The following is an 8,997-nucleotide window of genomic DNA, read 5'->3' as shown; positions in this document are numbered from 1 at the left end:
CCTAACTAGGAAAAGATGATACACTCACTTCTGAGTGAGATGCATGAGAAAAAGAAATTCAAACATACACTATTTAAAACATATGATTTTATATATGCATAATTAGTTAATACCTAACTAGAAAAAGATGATACACTCACTTCTTTGTTTTACACGCTCACTTCTGAGTGAGAAAAAGATGATACACTCAGTTTATTTAGCCAAAGAGAACTGAATGAAGGAAGCAAAGACGGTATCACTCAGGTTAATATGACTAGCGAGGGTAAGTGGGACACTGCATGATTAGCAATCATCACTTTGTGGCCTGATGGGACAGTGACCATTAAAAAGTGAGCCTATGAAAAAAGAATTGGATAATAAGAGCTATTGCCACATGCAGGAGTTGATAAACTATGACTCATGGGCCTACTATCTATTTTATAAATAAAGTTTTATTAGATCAACACATATGTGTTGATATCAACACAGTTGATATTGACTTACATATTATCTATTGCTGCTTCGTGCTTCAATTACAGTTGAGGAGTGGTAACAGAGGCTGTACTACGTACAAAGCCTAAAGTGCATACAAACTATCTCCTTGCAGAAAAAACAGTTTACTGGTTATTGCTGAATTATGCTCTTCTCTCCAAATCCATACACTTAAGTCCAAATTCGCTAGTACCTCAGAGTGCGAAGATAAGGTCTTAAAATGAAGTATTGTTAGGGTGAATCTTAATCCAGTAGGTCAGGTATCATTTATTACAAGAGGAAATTAAGACACTAGCTGGCACATCGAAAGGTGTGGGGAATACACACAGAGAAGGCCGCCATCTACAATTCAAGAAGAGAAGTCGCAGAAGAACATCAGTCTTAGCTACAATGTGATTCTCAGACATTTAGCCTTCAGAATTATATAGCTTCTTAGGACCGGGGTCACACAGCAGGAAATGAGTGTGGGAGGGACATCAAAGCTTCATCTGTATGTATAGCCACTCCCATTGCTGGAATCTGCCTCCTGTCAGGTCAGCAAACCTTCAGATTCTCATAGGAACACGAACCCTATGTGAACAGAAAATGTAAGGGATCTAGTCGCATGCTCCCTTGAATCACCCTATCCACGGACAAATTGTTTTCCACAGAATTGATCTCTTGTGCCAAACAATTGCTCAGTCTGTGCCTTTTCATAGCAATCCTAGCAAATGAATACAACTTCTGTGGTAGATCAGAACTGCAGCTCAAAGTGCAGGAAGACAGGGAACAAGAACGAGTATACTGATTCTTCTCTTTTCCATTCCTGATTGACTGCTGGTGACTGCCCACAAAGTCAATAAAGTTGGTCCTCCAGGGTACAGAATGGGGCAGAAAAAAGCAGGGAATGGACCTATGGCAAAGAGTGCAAGAATCAGCATAAACACACAAACAAGTAGAGAGGTTGGTATAATGCACCACCATGCACCTATCAATCAACTTCAGTAATTATCAGTGATTTGCCATTCTTGTTGACCCTTCCATACTAACTCTTTTTGGAATATTTTAAAACAAATCCTGGGAATCATATAATTTCACCTGAGTAGTTCAATGTGTATTTATAGTAGGTCAGAATTTTATGAAAAAATTGTAACAAGGCCTTGGTCACACCCAAGAAAATTAACAAAAATTTCTTAATAAAAGTTGACATACAAAAATAAATAGCTTTCGTATATACCAATAATGAACCCAACATGAAAGAAACCAGGAAAACAATTCTACAGGTTTAAAAAAAAATAAGGTATATATGAATTGACCTAATGAAAAACCTCTAAAATAAAAATTATGGAAATATGAAGAAAGAAATTGAAAAAGATTTTAGAAAATAGAAAGACCAGGTTGGAGATATAGCTCAGATATAGCTCAGTGCTGGCTCTGCATTCTTGAGGCTCTGGGTTCACCCCCCAGTCTCATAAAAAAGGGAAAGAAAAGAAAGAAAGAAAGAAAGAAAGAAAGAAAGAAAGAAAGAAAGAAAGAAAGAAAGAAAGGAAAGAATAAAAAGGTTGATTTCCCTGTTCATGAATTGACAAAACTAATATTATTTAAATGAGCATGTTACCAAAAGTGATTTATAGATTCAATTTGACACCTATTAATAGACCAACAGTATTCCACATGGAAGTAGGAAAAACAATCCTAAACATCACATGGAAGCACAAAAGACACAGGATAACCAAAGCAGTCCTAAGCTAAAAGAGTAAGGCTAGAGGCATAACAATACAGGTTTCAAAGTGTACTACAGAGCTATGGTAACAAAAATGACATGGTACTGGCACTGAAACAGATATGAAGACTAATGGAACAGAATAAATGAAACAAACCCAAGCACTTACAGCTATCTAGTTTTTGACAAAGGATATTGGAGATAAAACAACCTCTTAGTAAATGAAATGGGGTATCAACAAGCAGAAGAGAAACTAGACATTGCGGTCTCTTTATCTATGTCTGTCTGTCTGTCTGTCTCTCTGTATGTCTCTGTCTCTCCCTAAGATCACATAAAAATGATATGTAAGACTAGAAAGCTAAGCTTCTGGAAAAAAAAAACCATAGCAGAAGTACTTGAGTCACAGTCACAAGCAAAGACTTCCTCAACTAGATCTCAGTAGCACAGAAAGTCTCAACAAATCGACCTCCGTCAAATTGGGAAGTATCTGCACAGCAAAAGAAACATCAACAGAGTAAATATATAAACAAAGTAAACCTACAGGATGGGAAAAAACCTTTGCTAGCTACTCTTCTGATATAGGGTTCATATCTAAACTTTATAAAGAACTCTAAAATTTTAACAACAAAACCTCAAATATTCTGATCATTAAATGGATACAAAATCAAATAGATACTCCTCAAAAAAAAAGTACAAATGGCCACTAAGCATGTGAGAAAAATATTCAACATTTTTAGCCTTCAGTGAAATGCAAATTAAAACTATATTGAGATTCTATCTCACCCCAGTCAGAATGTCTATTATCAAGAGCACAAAAGCCAACAAATGCTGATAAGATTGCAGGTAAAAAGGAACACTTTCACACAGCCAGAATATAAACTAGTACAGCCACTATCAGAATCAGTATGGAGATTTTTCAAAAAACGAAAAATGTAAATACCATTAGGTCCAGCAATAGTGCTCCTTAATGTATTTCTGAGAGAATAAAAGACAGCAAACTATAGTGACACATTCATACCCATGACTACAGTGGTACCATTCACAGTACTTACGTTATAGAAACAGACTTGATCCTTGGGTGAGCCTTTTAGGGTTTTCAGTGATACAAACAACCACTGTGATACATGTGCAATAGGAAAAATAGGGTAATAGAAATTTTAAAAAGATCAAAATATGTTATACACATGTACCAATACACCAAAATAAATCTCATTATTCTGTATCACTAATATGTACCAATAAAAAAATCCTTAATAACGGCTCATCCTAATCCATGTTCAAATTCCCGTTGTGTCAAAAATTTCTAGCAGCTGGTTTGTTCTAATCAGGAACCAAAGGTCACATGTCATATTTGTTGAAAAAGTTGTTTCATTTATCCTCTTGCAGAATTTCTCATTTTCCAGGTTTGGCTGATCTCATCATGATACTGAAATTGTTCCTCTATTCCCTGAATTTCCTGTAAATTGGTAGACAGATTTAAAGGCTTGATTAGGTTCATGGGTGGTGCCATCTATTACATCATTTTACAGAAACAGAATATCTGTTTCTCTCATTTTCTGTAATATTGAGAGTGATCAGTGGGTTCAAAAATATTAACCTGATCTTGCCATTACCAAATTCTCTATTACTTTTCATGTAATGATGTTAGTGCTTATTGATGAACATTGCCAAGTCTTTTATTTCATTCAGATTTGCAAGAAACTGATTTTCTAAATCTATCATTCCTTCTGCACTTCCTAGAGAGAATTATTCTACATAGGACTTTCCCCCACAACTGTGTAATAACCATGAATATACTTGGTATAGAAAAAGTAAACACCTAAGTCTTTTTCTGTAGCATCCATCAGAATACTGAGTTGGTAGACTAGCTAACAAAAACTTTTTTCTTAGTATTAAGAAAAATAAATTTTTAAAATATAGATGAGGTATATAATCCCATAACAGCCAATTTTTCTTTTGAAGTCAAATTGTTCTATCTTTGGCTCATTGTTCATTTTACCTGATACTATTAGTACTTGACCATTTTCTTGACTCTTGGCACAGTAAGAGGATCTATGCTCATGTTTGTATCTCCAGAGAAATAATCAGCCCTGTATTTGGGTCTGGGCTTCTAGAAAACAGAGGCTGAATTAAAGGTTTATGGATTTATACCTAACTAGAAAGCAAAAAGAAAAAATGAAAAGAAGAAAGGAATACACAAAGGAAGATAAATAGAAACACAGGTATTCTTAGGCAACATCACTTCACGTTAAACAGCCCCTAGATTTGATTCTTGGAGCTTCTTGAGAGGAAGATTGGAATGCGTGCATCTCAGAACCATATGATACCAACCGTCACGCATGCTGGTACCTCCCTACAGCATGAGCTGTGGTCTCACCTTGGTTCTCAGCACTACTATAAGGGAAGCCACAGCCTCCATGTTAGTTTCTCTCACACTGTTGAGACACAATGCCCCACCCTGCAACTCAAAGGAGGAAAGGTTTATTTTGGTTTATAATTTTCAAAATTTCAGCCCAAAGCTGGGAGATTCCAAAGCAGAAATGGCATGGTAGAAATACCTGGGACAGGAAAGCTGCCCCTATCCTAGCCAGGAAGCAAAAAGAGAAGCAGGGTGGGGGTGGTGGGGCGACCTTTTCAGGTTATAGCCCCAGCAACCCACTTCTCCTATGCCTCACCTCCTAACAGCAGATACAGCTACTGAATCCATGAGTGGATTAATACACTGACTAGTACAGTGGCTGTATGATCCAACTGGATCCCCAAAGCTCCACCTCTGAGGATGTGAGTGCTTTAGGGGTGCTATGGTGTGTGTCTAGATGTCGCTCCAAAGCCCTGTGTGGTCACAGAGTTTTTTCAGAGGTAGCTGAATCTATCCTGTGTGATGCTTGGATTAAGGATGTGTGATTAGTAAATCAGTCCACTGATTGCTTTGGCATAGTTCTGGCTAGGATTAAGGGTATGAGTGCTACACCTACCCTAGGGTGGGTAGCCTTCCTACAATATAAGGGACAAAAGAGGCTTGTCTTTTCCCCTGTTGCTTTTGTGATCTTGCAGGCACCATGAACTGTTCTCCTCTGTGATGGCCCTCTGCCAAGTTACCTAGCCTTGGAGCCAGCTGATATGGACTGAAACCTCTAAAAACTGTAAGCCAAATAAACTTTTCCTCCTTTAACTTTGGGCATCTGATATTTTGTCTCAGCAAAGAGAGAAAAGTAACTAAGGCAGGGGATATTCTAGATCTAAACCACAATAGGCAGTCTGGCCAGTGTGCAGTCAAGGTGATTAGTATTGACACTCCACGGGGATTCCTCAGTGAATGGAGGTGACAGTGCTCATAAGAGAGCATGAGGAAGTCCAAAGAATGGTCAAGATCCGTGGAACATGTGGATCTGGAGCAGCACTTTAACTGGGTCTCTTACATGCATCCTTTTGGCTTCTGAGATCCTCAGCCATGCTAAATACTCTCATAACTTTCAGATTTTTTAGCTAACACATCGTCCACACTTCTTTCTTTAGAGATGAGGTACAACTTCAATTCTTTAGGTGATGGCCAGTTGCAACCATACAAAAGGACCTAAAATCATTTACTAAATGAAGTTCAAGCCTGTAGCTGACTGGATAGTCAAAATTTATACTCATCATACTAATCATCATGCACCTCCATGGTCTCTGTTAGTTCTCCAAATATTAATTGGGGTGAATACTTACTTAACACCGCAGTAAGCAAAATCATCCCTACGTATTTATCAAAACCTAAAATCCATAGACCCTATGGTGAGAGTAACAAGAGGCTAAAATTTTGAGTGATATGGAGATGGTCAGTTCTTCTTTCACCACTTGGTTTCTGGACCTATTTTAGGTCTAGTTCAGTGTGGTGACCCTAGAGGGTACCTTGGGCTGGCCCTTCAGCTGTGACTTTAATGAATAATCCTAACTTTATTTTTAAAAAATAAACCAGCTGCTTGTCTCTGAGAGATGAAGTATATGCAAGGCCATTGTATCTTGGTATCTGGAGTCCAATATTTCATATTTAGTTGATAGCAAGATGTGCCCTTTTGGTCTGTGACAATGTAGTATTAGATATCATGTGAACAGATCTGAGTTTCATCAAACTATAGGTGGGGATATTGGTAGCGCCACTGTTAGGGAAAGAAACAACCTGTATATTGAGTGGATATTGACTGTGATGAGGAAGAATTGCTTTCCACTCCAAACTTGCTGCTGGCGTGTTAGACATTCAACATTGAAACCAGAACAGCTTTGATGAAAAGGAGCCTATATTTTGGGTCCAGTCCTGCATCATGGGTACTGTGTTAATGACCCACTCTGTCAGCACTCCAGAGACCAAGAAGTCCAGCTAATATCAACTGCCCACTCCCATGTGTCCATTCATATATCTCCTTTTTCCAGGCTTTTTGTTGCTGATCTTACTTAGTGTTTCTACCATTGTCTTAGTCTGCTCTGTGCTGCTATAACAATACCTGAGTTTAAGTACTTGATAAGCAATAGAAGTTTGTTTGGCTTACAGTTTAGAGCTGGGAAGTCCAAGAACATGGTACTGAGAACTATTATGTTGCATCATCTCATGGCAGAGGGTTGAAGGGCAAGAGAGTATTTTTGCACTTTTGCATGAGATGGAGGGACAGAGACAGTGACAGAAACAGAAAGACAGAGACAGAGAGGGAGAATGACAGATACCTGCAGATAGAGGGTGAAAGAAGGGTCATGGGGAGGGAAGTCAAAACTTCTCCCTTTTATAACTAATCTACTCCCTTAATCCATTTCTGAGAACAGTGGCCCCACAATCTAATCACTTACAAGCCCCACCTCTCCACACTGTTGCATCAGGATTAAATTTCCAACACATGAATTTTGGGGTTCACATTCCAATCAAAGCAAGCACCATCTACCAATACTTAGAAACCAACAACATGATTGATCTACAATAGGAGAAACCTACAGTTTATTACCACAGACCAAGGAATGCTTACCAAGCACATGTGACACATGGAGCTCGAGACCACAAGATACAACAGTCTCCATGAATCTCATTATCCAGAATCAACCAACTACATGGAAAACGGTGGGAACACCTGGTAGTGCAGCCTCGGCTAAAAGGGCTTCTCCTGCAACTCTGGATACTGTGAGTGTACATGAACTCTAGTTTTTTGTTTGTTTTCCCTGCAGACTCCCAACATACAAGCCAAGCCAGTTGTCACTGCCAAGGAATCAGTTTTTCCACCTATTAAGCCAATGTCCTGCTGAAGCTCTGCCCACAGGAAGGATTTCATCCACAACTTTATCTGGAGGCCATCTCGTAAGTGGAGCTGTAATTTGGTACAGTCCATTTCCAGCTAGAATCAACTGCTCCTAGAGCCAAGTCCAAGTCCTCTTGAAAGGACTCCCAGTTTCAAGTGGGGCTCACAGCAAACATGGTCTCTTTAACACATCCAGGTAGTAGCACAAGTTTCCCAGCCTCTCAAGATCTGTGCACCAGCAGATCCAATGGTACTCGAGGTATTCATGGTACATTATAATGCTGTGGGGTTTCAACAAACTGGTAAAAGAGATGCAGCAGAGACATTGTAGGTTTCTACAAGGCTATACCTCAGTTCTGATGTAATCTTGTGCCCCATCAGAGACTAAATGTCTGAATGTGAGATACCAAGTGACTCTACTGTAGCACAGATGTTTACTGTGCTCTGAAGACTACAAATCCTATGAGTCACAGGGTTGGGTTGGATATAGGAATAATCCACTGTATAGTAAAAATGATATATTCAGGAGTTGGCCTGACCAAATACAAGAAATACATGCAAATGACATGAACAGGTGGCCCAGGCTCCTGTCGTACCTATCTCTTGAACCAACACATCTCTCGACAGAGGAAGAGTAGAGATTATCTATTGGTTTCCTTGCAGTGTAAAGAAGAACTGCTTTTGCTCCTGATACTAAAGATAAAGAGAAAAAAAATCACCATATAAACAACCACTCATCACACACCAGAGGTACTGCAGCTGGCCCAGCAGCTGCACGGTCACTCCGGTTTTCACTAAGACACCACCATCCTTCATGATGTGTCTGGTTCTTGCAAAGACAAGAAAAGTGACTTGAATAAGGACATGACGGAAGCCACTGGCCTCTCATCCTCCAAATCTCTGAAAGTAGCACTAATCTCTGTAATTCTTTTTTACAACAAAGTACTGCTCTGATTTACTGACTTGGCCAGGATAACAGGTGCTTTCTGCATGGCCCTTCTGATCAAAATTGCTTTTACGCTATAAAGGAACCAATACGAGGGATCTTTTATCCAGTGCATGTATTTATTCCAGTTATCCATTCTAACTACAGCTATAAATGAGAACCAGAGAAATAAAATGAAGGGTAGATCCCTGAACTTTCCCTTCAGTGTGGTTACTATGGCAAAAGACAATGGGAAAATATAAATTAAGAGTTCAATTAAAATGTCAGATTACAGAATCTTAACCAATTTGGGGTTTTACTTGTGTTTGTTTTCCTGAAAATCTTAGTTTATAATTATGTCAACAAAGTACTTATTTGTGAGTCCTACATGTACGCAGAGTAGTTTTGAAATAGAAATAGCACTATTTGTTGTGTTAGACAGTACTCTGCTCAGTTATATTTGGGCCAAATCTCTGCAGAGGATTGTATATAGTTACCTTTTTGAATTCAAGTTGTGTGACATTCTTTGCCCAATTAAACGAGAGTGGATTAAGAGTGTTTTTAATCATGTCCAAGAAGAAGGTACAACAGACTGAGGATCTTTTCTCTCTTGCCTTAGTGACCAGTGTTAAAATACTCTA

This window comes from Cavia porcellus, unplaced genomic scaffold (assembly GCF_034190915.1).
Source record: "Cavia porcellus strain 051 isolate PalLab524CR breed Dunkin Hartley unplaced genomic scaffold, mCavPor4.1 scaffold_17, whole genome shotgun sequence".
NCBI lineage: Eukaryota > Metazoa > Chordata > Mammalia > Rodentia > Caviidae > Cavia > Cavia porcellus.
The sequence above is the reverse complement of the archived record's forward strand: the minus strand, read 5'-3'. Positions refer to the sequence as shown.